At 52.7% G+C, this 16,895-nt stretch overlaps 1 pseudogene; it reads right to left on the bottom strand.

Moving 5' to 3' along the window:
* Nucleotides 1-12,686: 12,686 nt before the first annotated feature.
* LOC118731437 lies at nt 12,687-13,516 on the bottom strand (annotated as a pseudogene).
* Between the last annotated feature and the right edge of the window lie 3,379 nt (nt 13,517-16,895).

Consider the following 16,895-nt stretch of genomic DNA (forward strand, 5'->3'; position numbering starts at 1 on the left):
GGGTGGGGCCCGCTCTAAAGGCACCTGTGTCTTTACAGAAAGAGGAAGAGGGACCTCTCGGTCACACCCACCGTGGAGAGGCCGCGGGAGGACAGCAGGAAGGCGGCCGTCCCTAAGCCGAGAGTTCTCACCGGAAACAGAATCCGCTGGCACCTTGATCTTGGACTTCCCGGCCTCCGGGCCTGTGGGAAATACACGTTCATTGTTTAGAAGCCGCCCGGCCCGGGGCGTTGGGTTACGGCAGCCTGAGCTGGCTCAGCTGCACTCTGCCTTGAGGGGCAGCCTCCTCCTGACAAAGATCACGTTCACATCCACCAGCCTTCCCTGAGCACCTCCTGTGTGACCAGCACTGGGCAGGGAGCGGGAAAGGCCAGCCCCTGCCTCGCACAGCTGCCACGCACGTACATGGAAATACAAAGACAGGTATTATTATTATTATTATTTAAAAATATATTTTATTGATTTTTGTACAGAGTGGAAGGGAGAGAGATAGAGAGTTTGAAACATCAATGAGAGAGAGTCATCAATCAGCTGCCTCTTGCACACCCCCTACTGGGGATGTGCCCGCAACCAAGGTACATGCCCTTGACCGGAATCGAACCCGAGGCCCTTCAGTCCCCAAGCGGATGCTCTATCCACTGAGCCAAACCGGTCCCGGCGACAGGTATTATTATTATTATTATTAAGAAAAACAGAGAAGGCTGAGTGAACGGAGGCCAGGGCGTTTTGGGGAGGGCCATGACAGCCCATGTGAGGAAGTGATATCAGAACTGAGACCTGGAGGAAGTGAGGTGATGTCTAGAGGGAGATCCTTCAAGGCCAAGGGCACGGCCATGCAAAGGCCCTGACGCAGGGGAAGGCCTGGCGGCTGGAGGAACAGGGACGGGGCCTGCGTGGCTGGAGCGGAGTGAGCGGGGAGAGAGGGAGGAAGGGAGGGCAGGGAGGGGATGGGGCGAGTTGTACAGGGTCTTGTGAGCCCAGGCCCAGGCCCAGGCTTTTCCACAAGGGAGGCTGGAGCCCCGGAGAGCTGCGGGCAGAGGAGGAACGGACCCAGTCAGGGTCTGAAAGCCCGTCAGCTCTGCAAGGGGCGGGATTTGGTCCTCCCGGCCACGGCCGCCAGTCTCCACGGAGAGCCGGGCGTGGCACACAGTGAGTGCAATGAATTTTTACTGAGGGGATGAATGAGTAATAGCTCCCTTAGGGGTTGGGGGTTGGGGGGCACCGAGAGCAGTAAAATCACATGGTTCCAGGTCACCTCGCCGGGTTATGGCAGGCCAGGGACTGCGCCCAGAGCTGGACAGCTGAGGCCCCGGCGCCGCCAGGCCGATCAGGGAGTCCCCGTGCCCGAATGGCGGCACCTGTTTCCCCGCCTGTGATTAATGGCCGAGCGGCCCCATCCATCACTTGCCAGCCAGCGCCTGGCTCTGCCCGGGAGGCCGCGGGGCCGGCTCTCATTTGTAAGCAGGCGGCCAGGCCAGTCTCAGATGGCCGGTGACACGAGACAGATCCCCGCTCCAGCTTGGCCCCGGATATGGCCCCGAGAGCCCCGGGCGGAGGAAGGAGCAGCGTGGGGACCCAAGGGGCTGGGGCTGAGGGGGGTCTGAGGATGGGGAGTGGCAGCCACCCAGACAGGAAGCTCTTTGAAAGCCCCGATTCTCCCCCAGTTTATTACACAGTCAAACGGCCCCCTTCTGGGTTGTAGCGTTCCACTCTGCCTTTCCCTCCCCTGCTGTGTTCTTTCTACCTCCCTCCCTTCCCCCCCCAAATAAAAAAGCTCCTTGGAGCCGTGGGCCCGGCCCAGCCTACCCCTCTCCGGACCTCAGTTTGGGCATCCCCCTGACCCACGGGCCTCTCTCCTCGCCTTCCCCCATTCCCACTCCCAGCCAAACCTCCTGTCCCTCGGCCCAGGGAGTGCCTTGAAGCCCGGGGAAGGAATGAGGAGGACAGGTCCCCGGGTAGCTGGGGCACGCATAGCTGGGAGGCAGCGTGTCTCTGACTGCCCCTCCAATGTGGCTCCCAACCAGGGGGATTCTGTCCTCAGGAGGCATTTCGCAATATCTGGGGACATCTGTTGTCACAGTGAGGAAGTGCTCCTGGCATCCAGTGGGCGGGGGCCAGGGATGCTGCCCAGGACGGTCCCCAGCAGAGTGGCCTGGGCCCCACTGAGAAGAAGGAGGGACCTTGGGGCCTTCACGGGAGCCAAGTGACAGATGGGGAGACGAGAGTGAGGCGCTCCCTTGCAGGCGAGTTTGTAACCAGGAACCTGACCTTGCCTAGAGGGTCTGAGGCTGGGGGACCCTACTGGAGGGCTCCCCTAAAATAAGTGATGTGGGGGTTACCTAGGCGACAGGTGACTCAGTGGGAGGAAACTGCAGGGCCCAAGGCCCTGAGGAAGGGGACAGGGGAGCACGAGGAGGCTGAGGGGAGTGGGCCAGAGGGAGAGAAGATGGGGAGTCGGGGGGGAGCAGACCCCCAGGGCTTGGATTCTGCATCCATCCAGAAGGCTGGTGAGTCTCCAAAGCGAGCAGGGGGCAGGGGCCTTATGCCTTCCTTGGGTCCCTTCCTCTGCAAAAACTATGAAGGCGTTTGCCGTGGCATCGGTATACAGACAGGCACCAGCGGGGCTGGGTGTGTGACAATCTATTTGTGATTGTTACAGTCATTGTTTTCTTCCGATTTTTAAAAAATGTATATTTCATTGATATTTTACAGAGAGGGAGAGAGAGGGATAGAGAGTTAGGAACATTGATGAGAGAGAATCATCCATCAGCTGCCTCCTGCACACCCCCTACTGGGGATGTGTCTCAACCAACGTACATGCCCTTGACCGGAATCGAACCCGGGACCCTTCAGTGCACAGGCTGACGCTCTATCCACTGAACCAAACAGGTTTCGGCTCTTCCGATTTTTTTTCCTTATTTTTTTTTAAATTAAATTATTATCTGTGTACATATCTTACCATTGCCCACCCCACCATATATACCCTCCCTCCCCAGAGTTTTGTGTCCATTGGTTGTACTTACATGCATGTATACAAGTTCTTCGGTTGATCTCTTATCTCCCCCAGATCTCCCTCCCCTCCCCGCTGTAATTTGACAGTCTGCTTGTTGCTTTACTGGCTCTTCCGATTTTTTAAAATCCTCACCCAAGGATGCGCTTTTATTGATTTTAGAGAGAGAAAGGGAGAGGGAGAAAGAGAGATAGAGAAACCTTGATCGGTTGCCTTCTGTACGCACCCTGACCGAACACACAACCTTTTGGTAAATGGGACGATGTTCCAACCAAGTGAGCCACCTGGCCAGGACTTCCGATTTTAAAGGAAATTAAAAGCATGTGACAGGCTCCTAAAAGTACCATGGGGCCTGGGCATTGTGGGGAAAACCTCGGAGGGCACAGAGGAAGGGGGGCAGGTGGAGATGGGGTGCAGGCTGGACAAGGGTAGGGATGGCAGGGAGGGAAAGGACCCCATACAGACACAGCGAGCTCCAGCGGGCGGTGTTCAGCACGGACAGCGAGCTGGAGGGCAGAGCCATCGTGGGAGAGGGCTGCCCGGGAGATGGGGTCTGGGTGGCTTGCTAGTTCCGTTTTGGATGAGCCGAGTGCAAGAACTCTGTGAAACGCCCACAAAAATGTCAAGGAGGGGCAACACAGACACACTGGGCTTCCTAGAAATTAACATGTGTGCATCGAAGGACACCATTATGAGAATGAAATGACATCTCCGAATGAGAGAAAATAGTTGCAAATCCTGTATCTGAGCGGAATCCATTATCTTCCATTCTGAATATAAACAAATAAAAAGGACTTATACACCCCAACAGCAGCAAACAAACCACCCAACCCAAGACTGGGCAAAGGCCTGGCCAGGACAGCTCAGTGGTTGAGTGTCAACCTTTGAACCAGGTCATGGTTCCATTCCAGGTTAAGGCACTTGCCCAGGTTGTAGGCTTTATCCCCAGTGTGGGGTGTGCAGGAGGCAGCCGATCAATGATTCTCTCTTATCATTGATGTTTCTTCCTCTCCCTTCCTCTCTCTAAAATCAATAATAAAAAAAAATATTTTATATGTATACAAGACTGGGCAAAGCACTTGAACAGACAGCTCTCCAAAAAAGACATGCATTTGGCCAAGCAGCTCAACCTCACAAATTATTAGGGAGAAGCATGAGTCACAGTGAGATGCCACTCACATGCATGAGGGTGGTTGTAATAAAAAATGAAAAATAACTTTTTGTTTGTTAATCCTCACCCGAGGATATTGTTTTCCATTGGTTTTTAGAGAGCGTGGAAGGGAGCGGGAGAGACAGAGAGAAACATTGATGTGAGAGAGACACGTTGGCTGGTTGCCTTCCACAGCCCCCGCCCCTGTCGGGGCCAGGGATGGAGCTTGCAATAGACGTACCTGCTCTTGACTGGAAATTGAACCTGAGATACTGAGTCAGCGGGCCAAGGCTCTAACCACTGAGCCAAAGCAGCAGGGACAGGTTTTGTGGAGAAACTGGAGCCCTTGTGCACAACTGGTGGGAACGAAAAACAGGGCAGCTGCTCTGGGAAATGGGATGGCGGTTCTCCAAAAAGTCGAGCATAGAATTACCACATGGCCCAGCAATTCCACTCCTAGGTGTATGCCACAAAAAATTAAAAGCAGGAATTCAGCTGAAACCGGTTTGGCTCAGTGCACAGAGTGTCTGTCTGCGGACTGAGGGGTCCTGGGATCGATTCCGGTCAAGGGCATGTACATTGGTTGTGGATACATCCCCAATGGGGGGTGTGCAAGAGGCAGCTGGTTGATGGTTCTCTCTCATCAATGTTTCTGGCTATCTGTCCCTCTCCCTTCCCCTCTGTGAAAAATCAATTATATATATATATATATATTGCAGGAATTCAAACAGATATTTGTATATCAATGTCGGTAGCAGCATTATTCACAACAGCCAAACGTGGAAACAGGAGTCCATCGACGGATGAATAGATAAATGCAATTTACCATCTTATCCGCTTCCAAGTGCACAGTTCAGCAACACGAAGTATGTTCCTATTGCTGCACAGTCATCCCCCCTCTCTTTCTCTGGAACTTTCCAGACTCTGTCCCCATTAGACACTGACCCCCAACCTCTTCCTCTGGCGTTTGGCTCCCACCATCTACTCTCTGTCTCTGTGGCTGTGACTCCTCCAGGGGCCTCCTGTGAGTGGAATTCACACAATATGTACGTGTCCTTTTGGGACTGGCTGGCTTACTTCATCCACTCAGCACTCCAAAAAGAAGCCCCACCCCCATTAACAGTCCTAACAGTCACTCCCCGAACCCCTGCAACCATGAACCCACTTTCTGTCTCGATGTGCCTGCTCTGGACATTTCACATAAATGGAATCACACACTGTATTGCTTTTTGTGTCTGGCTTCTCTCACTGAGTGTCACATAGTAAGCTTCATCCACATTGCGTCAGTGCTTCAGTCCTTTCAATGGCTGCATAACACACACGCACACAAGAGGCCCGGTGCATGAAAATTCATGCACTGGAGGAGGAGTCCCTCAGTCTGGTCTGCCCCCTTTCATAGTCTAGGAGTCCAAGGAGGAAAGGAGGGGAAGGTGACACCCTGTCACACCTCTGCTGCTGCCAGTGCCGGCAGCACAAGCCTCAGCCGGCCCTGGTTACCTGAGCCTCGGGCAGCCCTGGGCAGCTGAGGGGACTGAGGGGGCTGGGTGCTGCCATCTTGTGGCTGTGGGCACCGCCATCTTTGAGGTCAGGACAGTCAATTAGCATATTCCCTCCTATTGGCTGTGGGTGCCACCATCTTTGCAACAGTGTGAGTCAATTAGCATATTCCCTCTTTATTAGATAGGTTGTCCTCCACATCACATTTTATTTAATTTAATTTTTTTCTTAAAATATATTCTATTGATTTTTTTACAGAGAGGAAGGGAAAGGGATAGAGAGTTAGAAACATCAATGAGAGAGAAACATTGATCAGCTGCCTCCAGCATACTCCCCACTAGGTATGTGCGGGAAACCAAGGTACATGCCCTTGACCGGAATCGAACCTGGGACCCTTCAGTCTGCAGGCTGACGCTGTATCCACTGAGCCAAACCGGTGAGGGCCACATCACATTTTATTTATCCATTCATAAGCTGATGGATATTTGGGTTGTTTCCACCTCATTTATGTACAAGTTTTCATGTGAAAGTAGGTTTTTCTCTCTCTTGGGTGGATACCTAGGAGTGGAATTGCTAGATCAGACGGGAACTTTGTGTCACCTTCTGAGGATCTGCCGGGTTGTTTTCCACAGCGGCTGCCTCGTGTTTCATTCCCACCAGCAATGCCCGAGGGTTCCAATTTTTCCAAGTCCTCGCCAGCACTAGTTATTAGCCTCCTTCAACCTTCAACCTCAGGTGCCCCCCTCACTGGTCTCTCCGGAGTCCAGCCCTGCAGCGGGGAGAGCAGCTCCTGGTTCCCACAGTCCTCGCCTGTTTGGCCTACAGCTCATAAAGCCCAGGCAGGAAAAATGAGCAGCGATGATGGCGCTGGTGGCAGGGTCTCCCGTGTGCTGGGAGCTGTTCTAAGTCTTCCTCACATGTTCGTTCATTTGCTAGGGATCCATTTTACAGACGGGCTCAGTAGAGGCTCAGAGAGACAATGGCCTGGCTGGAGGCTCCCCAACCTGGAAGGGGCTGGGCACCCGAGTCTCTAAGCCTTGTCACCCCCACTCAGGGCCCTGCTTGCTAGTGAATGTGTTTCATTTTTGTGTTTCTTCTTCTCTGGGGAGCTTTCCGCTGTGCCCTGGGGACCCTGGCATTGGCAGGGCCAGGAACTGCTGTCGGAGTGTCTAAAGGCCTTAAAAGGTGTTCTCAGCATTTCTCGATGCTGCGCAGTAATTAAGTACGGTGATTAGGAGAACACCTTCAGTGGGCGTGTCTCTGGGGACACCAGAGGACATTGGGGAATTGTAAGGAGCAGGGAGGTGTGGCTGCCCACCTGGCCTGCCCTCCAGAGGCCCCCTCCACTCCCCGTCCCTCCTGAGACACCCAAGGGCCAAGTGCCAGCAGCAGCTTTGCAACTGGTGCTGTGTGCTCTATACCTGTGTCTGTGAATCTCGGGCCTCCACTGGGTGGGATTAGTGTCCTTATCAGAAGAGAATCAGCCCTGCCCGGTTTGGTTCAGTGGATAGAGCGTTGGCCTGCGGACTGAAAGGTCCCAGGTTTGATTCCAGCCAAGGGCATGTACCTTGGTTGCGGGCACATCCCCAGTAGGGAGTGTGCAGGAGGCAGCTGATCAATGCTTCTCTGTCATTGATGTTTCTAGCTCTCTATCCTTGTCCCTTCCTCTCTGTAAAAAAATCAATAAAATATATTTTAAAAAAGAAGAAGAAGAGAAGCAGCCCGGTGGGCATGGCTCAGTGGTTGAGCATCGACCTATGAACAGTGTGAGTCAATCAGCATATTCCCTCTTTATTAGATAGGATGTCCTCCACAGCACACTTTATGGTCATGGTTAGATTCCCGGGCAGGGCATATGCTCGGATTGCTCAGTGTGGGGCCTGCAGGAGGTAACTGATCAAGGATCCTCTCTCGTCATTGATGTTTCTATTTCTCTCTCCCTCTCCCTTTCTCTCTGAAATCAATTTAAAAAAATTTTTTTTAAAGAGAGGAGGCCAGAGCTCCCTCTCCACTATGTGAGGACAGAGCGAGAAGCAACCATCTGCAGGCCAGACAGAGGGCCCTCACATATGCAAAGTTCTAGCCCTGCAGGCACCTTGGTCTTAGGATTCCAGTTTCCAGAACTGTGAGAAAATAAATTTTGGTTGTTTAAGCCAGCAGGTCTGTGGCATTTAGTTGTGGCAGCTGGGCAGCCTGAGACAGGAGTTATGTAATTTAACACCCAGAATAGCCCCAGGAGGAAGCTGCTGTACCAAGGAGACTAGAGGCCCAGAGAGGGCAAGACACTCCCCCGGGATCACACAGACATGAGGCTCAGACTCAGGACTGGCCAGTTCTCAGGTCCCCATGTATTTCCCCAACCTTCCCTGCTCCCCGTATCTCTCAAACCACTCCAGGGAGGCAGTTTAGGTTCATTGTTTTTTAATGTGTCTCTATTGTTGAAAGTATTACAAATATCCCCCCTTTTCCTGCCATTGACCCCTCTCCAGGTTCATTGTTCAGAGACATGTGAATTCAAATTCTTACTCTGGCATTCTACGATACTTTCTGAGTGATGTGAGCAAGGTACATTCAATGTCTGACCCTCAGTTTCCTCTTCTATAAAATGAGCATAATGTTGGTACCTACTTGTGTAACGTGCTTGAGTCAAAGACTTGAGTGGGTGGCAGTAAAGAGCTCAGCACAGGGCCTGAAGCCAGTAAGCACTTGATATATATTAGCTTTTTAAAAATGGTCCTAAGGCCCTGGCCAGAGGGACTCTGTTGGTTGGGCGTCGCCCTGTGCCCCCAGGGGTTGCTGTTCGATTTCCTGGGGCCCGTGTTCGGGTTGTGGGTTTGATCCCGGTGCTCATAAAACCAAGCATGCCCACCAACCCAGGACCCCCGCTGCCCAAGGATGAGCGGCTGCTTTCTCTACACGCGGGGCTGTCCAGCCTGGTCCCAGGGGAGCACACATGGCTATTTGCATTTAAATGTAAATTAATTCAAATGAAAAAAAAATTGAGTTCTTTAGTTGCCCACACCTCTCTAGGGCTCAGTGGCCACAGCGGCTGGCTTGTGGATGACAACCCCAAACTAGAAGTGCTGGTGGGCAGCGCCGCGTGGAGAACCTCCCTAGGTCAGGCGGTGCAGGGAGCTCGGGCGCGGTTCCATGACCGTCCACACGGGGGCAGTATGTCCCAGGATCCAGCGGTTTAGGCCCAATCTGAGCTGAGGACACCGCACCCCTCCGCTTGCACGTCCCTGAAAAGCACCCACTGAGAGTCAGCACTGTGCTGGCCACCGCGCAGCCCCCGGATATTCTAGTCCAGGGTCCCCCCCCCCCTTCACTTGGACACCGGGGCCGGGTCACTCTCTGTAGGGGGACATCCCGGGCACTGTTGGGGTGTGGAGCAGCATCCCAGGACTCCACCCACGCAATTCCGGGAGCACCCGCAGGAGTGACAACCAGAAATGTGGCCAACACTACTGTCTTTTCTAGAGCCTAATCACACTCAGGTGAGAAGCACCATTGATTAGTGGAATAATAAATGAAAATAATCATTATTATTACTACTACTACAAGAAACAACACTCCTGGACGTGTTTTAAGCATTCTGCATAAATTAAACCCTCTGAGGTAGGCACCTGTTACACAGTATCTCTGTTTTACAAAAAAAGGAAATGGAGAAAGGTTGAATCACTACCTCAAGGTTACAGCTCGACATCATGCAGCTGGGATTTGAACCCAGAAATTGTGGGTGCAGAGTCTGGGCTATGACTGACCAGTCCACTTCTCATCATTCCTGCAGCCTCCACCGGCGTCTACTGTCTGGGCCAGCACAATCCTCTCGCCCCAGTCCTGTAGCTCCCATCCTCTCCCTACCACCACAGTCTGTCCTCCCAGCGGCAGCCTTCAGAGGGCGCCTGCGAGCCCTCTGTGGCTCTCATCTCCCTCAGGGAAAAAAACCCAGGCCTCCCGGTCACCCCCTCCCCCGCCCCATAAGTTCCTGCACCGCAGGCACTGCTCCTCTCTCTGCCCTCGCTTTCTTCTTTCCTCCCCTTCGCTCCCTCTGCTCCAGTTATACGCATTCCTCCAACACACCGGCTCTGTCCTGCCCCAGGACATTTGCATGGGCTGTGTCCCCTGCCTGGATCGCTCTTCTTGTAGATCACTTCCTCAGAGTCCCTTTCTGATTGCTGTATCTAAAATTCCACCCCTTCCCAAGCTCCCTTCTCTGCTTGATTTCCTTCTCTTTAGCATTACTCCTATCTAACATTCTATATATTTAAACTATTTATATTTGTTTGTTACCTGTCGCGCCCCCCCCCCCCCATAGAATGCCAGCTCCATGAAGGCAATAATCTGTCCAATGTCTCATTGCTGTGTCCCCAGCGCCTAGCATCATGCCTGACACACAGCAGGTGCTGGGTAAATTTTTTCTTTTTCTTTTTTTTAACTTTTCTTTTTTTAATTAAGGTATTATATGTGTACATATCTTACCAATCCCCACCCGCTGGGTAAATTTTTGTTGAATAAAAAACCGGCTTGCCCTGGCTGGTTTGGCTCAGTAGGTAGAGCGTCGGCCTGTGGACTGAAGAGTCCCAGGTTTGATTACGGTCAAGGGCATATGCCCGGCTGCAGGCTCTATTCCCGGTGTGGGGCATGCAGAAGGCAGCCGATCAATGACTCTCATCATTGATGTTTCTCTCTCTCCCCCTCTCCCTTCCTCTCTGAAATCAATAAAAATGTATTTAAGAAAACACCCAACAAAACACCCAGCTCTGTTATGTCCATTCAGCTCATTATAATGATAAACCAGAGCATTTATTGAGCACTTACGTGTGCCAAGCTATGTAGGAATTTTTTATCACTTATTTTTTGAGATATAGTTCACATATTAAAATTACACAAATTTAACAATTTATTTTAAAGTGTACAACTCAGTGGTTTTTAACATATTTAAGATGCTGTGTTGCCAGTGCCGCTAATTACAGCATATCCCATCACCCCAAAAAGAACCCCTGTCCCTGAGCAGCCACTCACCATCCCAGAACTCCCACTTCCTGTCTCCGAGGATGTGCCTGTCCTGGCCGTCTCATGTCCATGGAACCACACACGGTGTGGCTTTCGCATCTGGCTCCTCTCACGCAGGTCATGTTTCCCAAGTTCACCCGTGATGGATTGTCTGTCGGTGTTCCCCTCCTCCTCACGGCTGTCTGATGTCCCAGTGTCTGTCAGTGCTCCCCTCCTCCTCACGGCTGTCTGATGTTCCAGAGTCTGTGAGTGCTCCCCTCCTCCTCACAGCTGTCTGATATCCTAGTGTCTGTGAGTGCTCCCCTCCTCCTCACAGCTGTCTGATATCCTAGTGTCTGTGAGTGCTCCCCTCCTCCTCACAGCTGTCTGATATCCTAGTGTCTGTGAGTTCTCCCCTCCTCCTCACCGCTGTCTGATGTCCCAGTGTCTGTGAGTGCTCCCCTCCTCCTCACTGCTGTCTGATGTCCCAGTGTCTGTCTGTGAGTGCTCCCCTCCTCCTCACAGCTGTCTGATGTCCCAGTGTCTGTCAGTGCTCCCCTCCTCCTCATGGCTGTCTGATGTCCCAGTGTCTGTCTGTCAGTGCTCCCCTCCTCCTCATGGCTGTCTGATGTCCCAGTGTCTGTCTGTGAGTGCTCCCCTCCTCCTCACAGCTGTCTGATGTCCCAGTGTCTGTGAGTGCTCCCCTCCTCCTCATGGCTGTCTGATGTCCCAGTGTCTGTCTGTCCGTGCTCCCCTCCTCCTCACGGCTGTCTGATGTCCCAGTGTCTGTCTGTGAGTGCTCCCCTCCTCCTCACTGCTGTCTGATGTCCCAGTGTCTGTCTGTCAGCGCTCCCCTCCTCCTCACGGCTGTCTGATATCCCAGTGTCTGTCAGTGCTCCCCTCCTCCTCACGGCTGCCTGATGTCCCAGTGTCTGTGAGTGCTCCCCTCCTCCTCACGGCTGTCTGATGTCCCAGTGTCTGTGAGTGCTCCCCTCCTCCTCACGGCTGTCTGATGTCCCAGTGTCTGTCTGTCAGTGCTCCCCTCCTCCTCACGGCTGCCTGATGTCCCAGTGTCTGTGAGTGCTCCCCTCCTCCTCACGGCTGCCTGATGTCCCAGTGTCTGTGAGTGCTCCCCTCCTCTTCACCGCTGTCTGATGTCCCAGTGTCTGTGAGTGCTCCTCTCCTCCTCACCGCTGTCTGATGTCCCAGTGTCTGTGAGTGCTCCCCTCCTCCTCACGGCTGTCTGATGTCCCAGTGTGCTCTGGGTTCACGTGGACGGACCCATGGTGTCTGTTCATCCACCAACGGGCGCTTGGGTGGTTCCCACGTTTTGGCTGTGACGAAGGGCGTTGCTGTGAACATTCATGTGCACAATTTCTGTTTGAACACCTGTTTTCTGCATGTCCTTGCCAGCACTTGTCATTATCTGCCTTTTTTAAAATTTTTAAATTAAATTATTATCTGTGTACATATTTTAACATTGCCTCCCCCCCAATTATCTGCCTTTTTAAAATGGTTTTATTTATTTATTTTATTGGAGAGAGGAAGGAAGGGGGGGAGAGAGAGAGAGAGAGAGAGAAACATCAATGATGAGAGTGAATCATTGATTGTCCATCTACTGCACACCCCCTACCGGGGGTCAAGCCCACAGTCTGGGCAAGGGCCCTGACTGGGAATAGAACCATGAGCTGGTTCATGGGTGGATGTTCAACCACTGAGCCACACTGGTCGGGTTATCTATCTTTTTTTCTTTGTAGCAAATCAAACATAAAAAACAGTTTAGTTCCAGCTTAACGGCACCAGGTGCGATGTCTGGGGACAGAGTCCGGGTTCAATGCGTTGTGACCACTCACTCACTCACTCACTCACGTGGCTCCCAGAAGACCCCCGAGGGGGACTTACCCGCAGGGGCCGAGGCGAGGGAGAGAGGAAAGGCCCCCAACAGGAGGTGCGGGCAAGCATGGGAGAAAGGTGCTACTTGTTGACAAAGGAGATCTTCATGGCGCGGCACTGCCAGCAGCCCCTGCCTGAACCTCACTCAGTGCCAAACCTCACAAAGGCGATGCCCTGCCGCCCGGACCGGCCGGACCGCCCTGAAGCCAGGGAGCCGGCTGGGAAGAGGGCAGCGTGAGCTCAGTGGCCTCCTCTGGCAGGTTGGTGAGGAGCAGGATGTGATTTGGTGGCTTTTCTGAAAGAAGCTGAGCAGGCAGCATCTGCCCCGGATAAGCTGCTGTGGGGGCTTGGCCCCAGTGGTACCTGGCCGGGGCGAGGCCTGGAGTTGGGGTCCCGCCAGGGGGCTGCATGTAGGAAGGCCGGCCTGGCAGGTGGGCATTCTTCGGGGCACCGGAGTCATGGGTGGCAGCGGCATGCCCGGGACAGGCCCCGGAGGCCCCCACAGCAGGGTGGCTGCCCCCCCCCCCCCCGGGCACAACCTTCTTTGCAGTGGGGTCTCCCGGCTCTTGGGCTTCCTCTTCTCCCGCTTACGGTCACCTCCACGAAAGTGCCCTTCATCTTGGCGATGACATTCGCGTCGGTCCTGGCATTCTGGATGTGCCTGGGCTTGTCGCCGGAGGGGAAACCCTGGGTGGAACGCAGGCGTTGGTGGCGCTGCTGCCCTCCTTAGAGAGGACAGAGGCCTGGCCCTCGTCTCGGGCTCCGGGACGCCCGGGTATCCAGGATCTGGCCAAACTGGGAGAAGACAGCATACAGGGACTTCTTCAGCTCACCCTTCCTATCGTCTCACTGAGCTTGTTGGTACACAGAGTATGGTTGGGTTGGGTCTCAGAACCGCCGTCGAGGGAGGTGCCGCAGAAGGGCGATGGAGTTACAGGCCCGGCTAGCGGCTGCTTGTCTAGCCTTTTCATTCTAGCCGTCCTGGTGGCTGTTGAATGCCATCTCACTGTGGTTCTGGTTTGCGTTTTCCCGGCTATCTACCATGTGCAGAGAATCTTTTCAAGTGTATTTTGATACTTGGAAATATTTTTTTTTTTTACAGAGAGGAAAGAGAGAGATAGAGAGTTAGAAACATTGATGAGAGAGAGCCATCGGTCAGCTGCCTCTTGCACACCCCCAACTGGGGATATGCCCTCAACCAAGGTACATGCCCTTGACTGGAATCGAACCCGGGACCCTTCAGTCTGCAGGCTGACCCTCTATCCACTGAGCCAAACTGGTCTCAGCAGATACTTGGAAATTTTTATCATGACTCCATTTTGACAGTTGTAGACACAGGGGCTCAGAGAGGGATAGCCACTTCCTGAAAGTCTCACAGCTGGATGGGCTGGAGGGGCAAGCGTGTGAGGTATGAGGACCAGATAGTCTACTGGCTGCTCCACAGGAGACTGCCCTGATCATCTGTGTGCAAGTCTTTGTATGGATGTATATTTTAACTTCATTTGGGTAAATGCCTAGGATTGAAATGGCTAGACCCAACGGTAGGTAGGTGCTTAACCTTTTGAAAACCTGCCACATGGCTTTCCACAGTGGCTGCACCAGTTTGCATTCCCACCAGCAGGGGATAAGGGTCCCAGTTGCCCCCTATTTTTTGTCAGCACTTAGTATAGTCAGACTTTTCCATCTGGTCTAACGGTATCACTGTGCTTTTCGTTCACTTTTCCCGAAGTGCTTCTTGGCCACCGGCATGTCTTCTTCGGTAAAGAGTAAGACCTAATGGTTATGGAGCTTCAACAGACATTCGTGAGTGCCATCAGACCAGGCCCAGGACAGGTGCTGAGAACAACACCGTGGCCCAGACAGACCCAGACCCCCTCAGTCTTGTTGGATTTTACCGTCTTTGAGAAGCTAGAAATAAAAGGAAACAAATGAATATCCTCTCTGGTTTTAGGTTGGGCACAGTGCTGGGGGCCAAAGGCAAGATCAGGGTGTGAGCCCATTTCCAACTCCTCTAATACTATGTCCACGAGATATCACTGATTCCCTTTTTTTAAAAAATAGGTTTTTATTGATTTCAGAGAGGAAGGGAGAAGGAGAGAGAGAGAGAAACATCAATGATGAACCGAAACCGGTTTGGCTCAGTGGATAGATCGTTTGGCTCAGGGGTAGGTTCGATTCCGGTCAAGGGCATATACCTTGGTTGCGGGCACATCCTCAGTGGGGGGTGTGCAAGAGGCGGCTGATCAATGTTTCTCTTTTATCGATGTTTCTAACTCTCTATCCCTCTCTCTTCCTCTCTGTAAAAACTCAATAAAATATATTTAAAAAAAGAAAAAGAAAAAAAAAGAAACATCAGTGATGAGAGAGAATCATTGATCCACTGCCTCTTGCACGCCCCACACTGGAGATCAAGCCTGCAACCTGGGCATGTGCCCTGATGGGGAATCGAACGGTGACCTCCTGGTTCGTAGGTCAATGCTCAACCACGGAGCCACATGGCTGGGCTCACCGGTTTCCTTTGCAGGGGAAGGCGGTGAGCCCTCCAGTTCAGCCTTGAGGCATGGAGGAGGGTAGGGACTTGAGTTCTGCGGAATCTGCCACCTGACTCCAGGGCTGGCACTTTGGCCCCGGGTGCCCCTCTGTCCCATCCGCCTCCAGCCCTGGGTCCTATTCACCTTTGCTCTCAGCTCTGTGCCAGGAAATGGCGCTGTTCCAAGGCTCCTGGAGCCCCTCATAAAATCAAACTCCTCAAGGCATGGAGGCCAATGTCCGGGGGACGCGGGGATGAGGCCCAGGGAGGCAGGAGGGCAGGCTTCCCAGACACCGAGGCGTGGCTGCCGTGGGTGGACTTTGTCTCTCTGAGCCTGTGGGTGGGGAAGGCAGAGTCAGCATTTGGCAAGTGTCTGGGCCCCGGGGCCAGCTCACCACCTGCCTTGGGCCTTGGTTTTCCCGTGTTACTCGCTGGGGGCCTTCCCAGTGCCTGCCCAGCTCCTGGCTCATCGATGGCACTTAGTGCATGGATGAGAATGACAAGACACCTCAAGCTGGCATGCTCCCAGCTGCTCCCCTCCCTGCCTTCCCCAAGGCCCAAGGCAGAGCTGCTGCCAGGAAGGGGTAGCAGAGATGACTGTTAATAAATAAATACTTGGAGGAATAAATGAACCCCTAACTCTTCTCCCATCTGTTTTGTTTTCCTGCCCTTAACTCCCGTCCCGACACTGCCTGCCCCCATTTCAGTGTCTTTTAAAGTACCATCTCCTCGTCGGTCTGCGGACTGAAAGGTCCCGGGTTCGATTCCGGTCAAGGGCATGTTCATTGGTTGCGGGCACATTCCTGGTGGGGGGTGTGCAAGAGGCGGCTGGTCGATGTTTCTCTCTCATCGACGTTTCTAGCTCTCTATCTCTCTCCCTTCTTCTCTGTAAAAAAAATCAATAAAATATATTAAAAAAAATAAAGTACCACCTCCTTATAGTTATGGACACGTATGTTAGGGAACCATACATTTAATGTACTATGATTTCAATAAATAATAATAATAAATAGAACCATGTAAAAAAATAAAATGAAAGTGCCACCTCTTGGCCCAGTTTTGCTGAGTGATTAGAACATCGACCAGAAGAGTTCAATTCCCCTGATCAAAGGCATATGACTCAGTTGTGGATTTGATCCCCGGCCCAATAGGCCTGCCTGGTTGGGGCATGTGCGAGAGGCAACCAATTGATGTGTCTCTCTCACATTGGCGTTTCTCTTTCTCTTCCCCACCCTCTTCCACTCTGTCTGAAAATCAGTGGAAAAAACATCGTCAGGTGAGGATTAAATATTCCGGTGTCTGGGTTGACGACAGTTTGTTTATTCCCTTCATCTGTTGGTGGACATGTACTTTGGTTGTTCTCAGTTTGGGAATGTTACCGATAAAGCTGCTATGAACATTTGTTTACAGGTCTTGTGAACTACTCAACTTAGATTCACGTGTGAGTTATCCACTTCTGCATAACAAATCATGCCTAAACGTGGCGTCTTAAGACAGTCAACTTCCATTATCTGACACAGTGTCTCAGGATCAGGAATCTGGGAGCGACTCAGCTGGATGGTTCCGGACTGGGGTCTCTCATGAGGCTGCAATGAAGCTGTTGGCCAGAGCCGCCTCATCTGAAGGCTCCTCCAGGGCTGGAGGGAGGAGCTATTGTGGCTCCTCGCATGGCCATTGGCAGGAGGTCTCAGTTCTACTGCATATGGCTCTCCAGGAGGATAGTCTAGGCCTGTCGTCGGCTAACTGTGGCTCAAGAGCCACATGCGGCTCTTTGGCCCCTTGAGGGTGGCTCTTCCACAAAATACCATGGCCTGGGTGAG

The sequence above is a fragment of the Pipistrellus kuhlii genome, unplaced genomic scaffold (genome assembly GCF_014108245.1).
Source record: "Pipistrellus kuhlii isolate mPipKuh1 unplaced genomic scaffold, mPipKuh1.p scaffold_m20_p_30, whole genome shotgun sequence".
Classification (NCBI taxonomy): Eukaryota; Metazoa; Chordata; class Mammalia; order Chiroptera; family Vespertilionidae; genus Pipistrellus; species Pipistrellus kuhlii.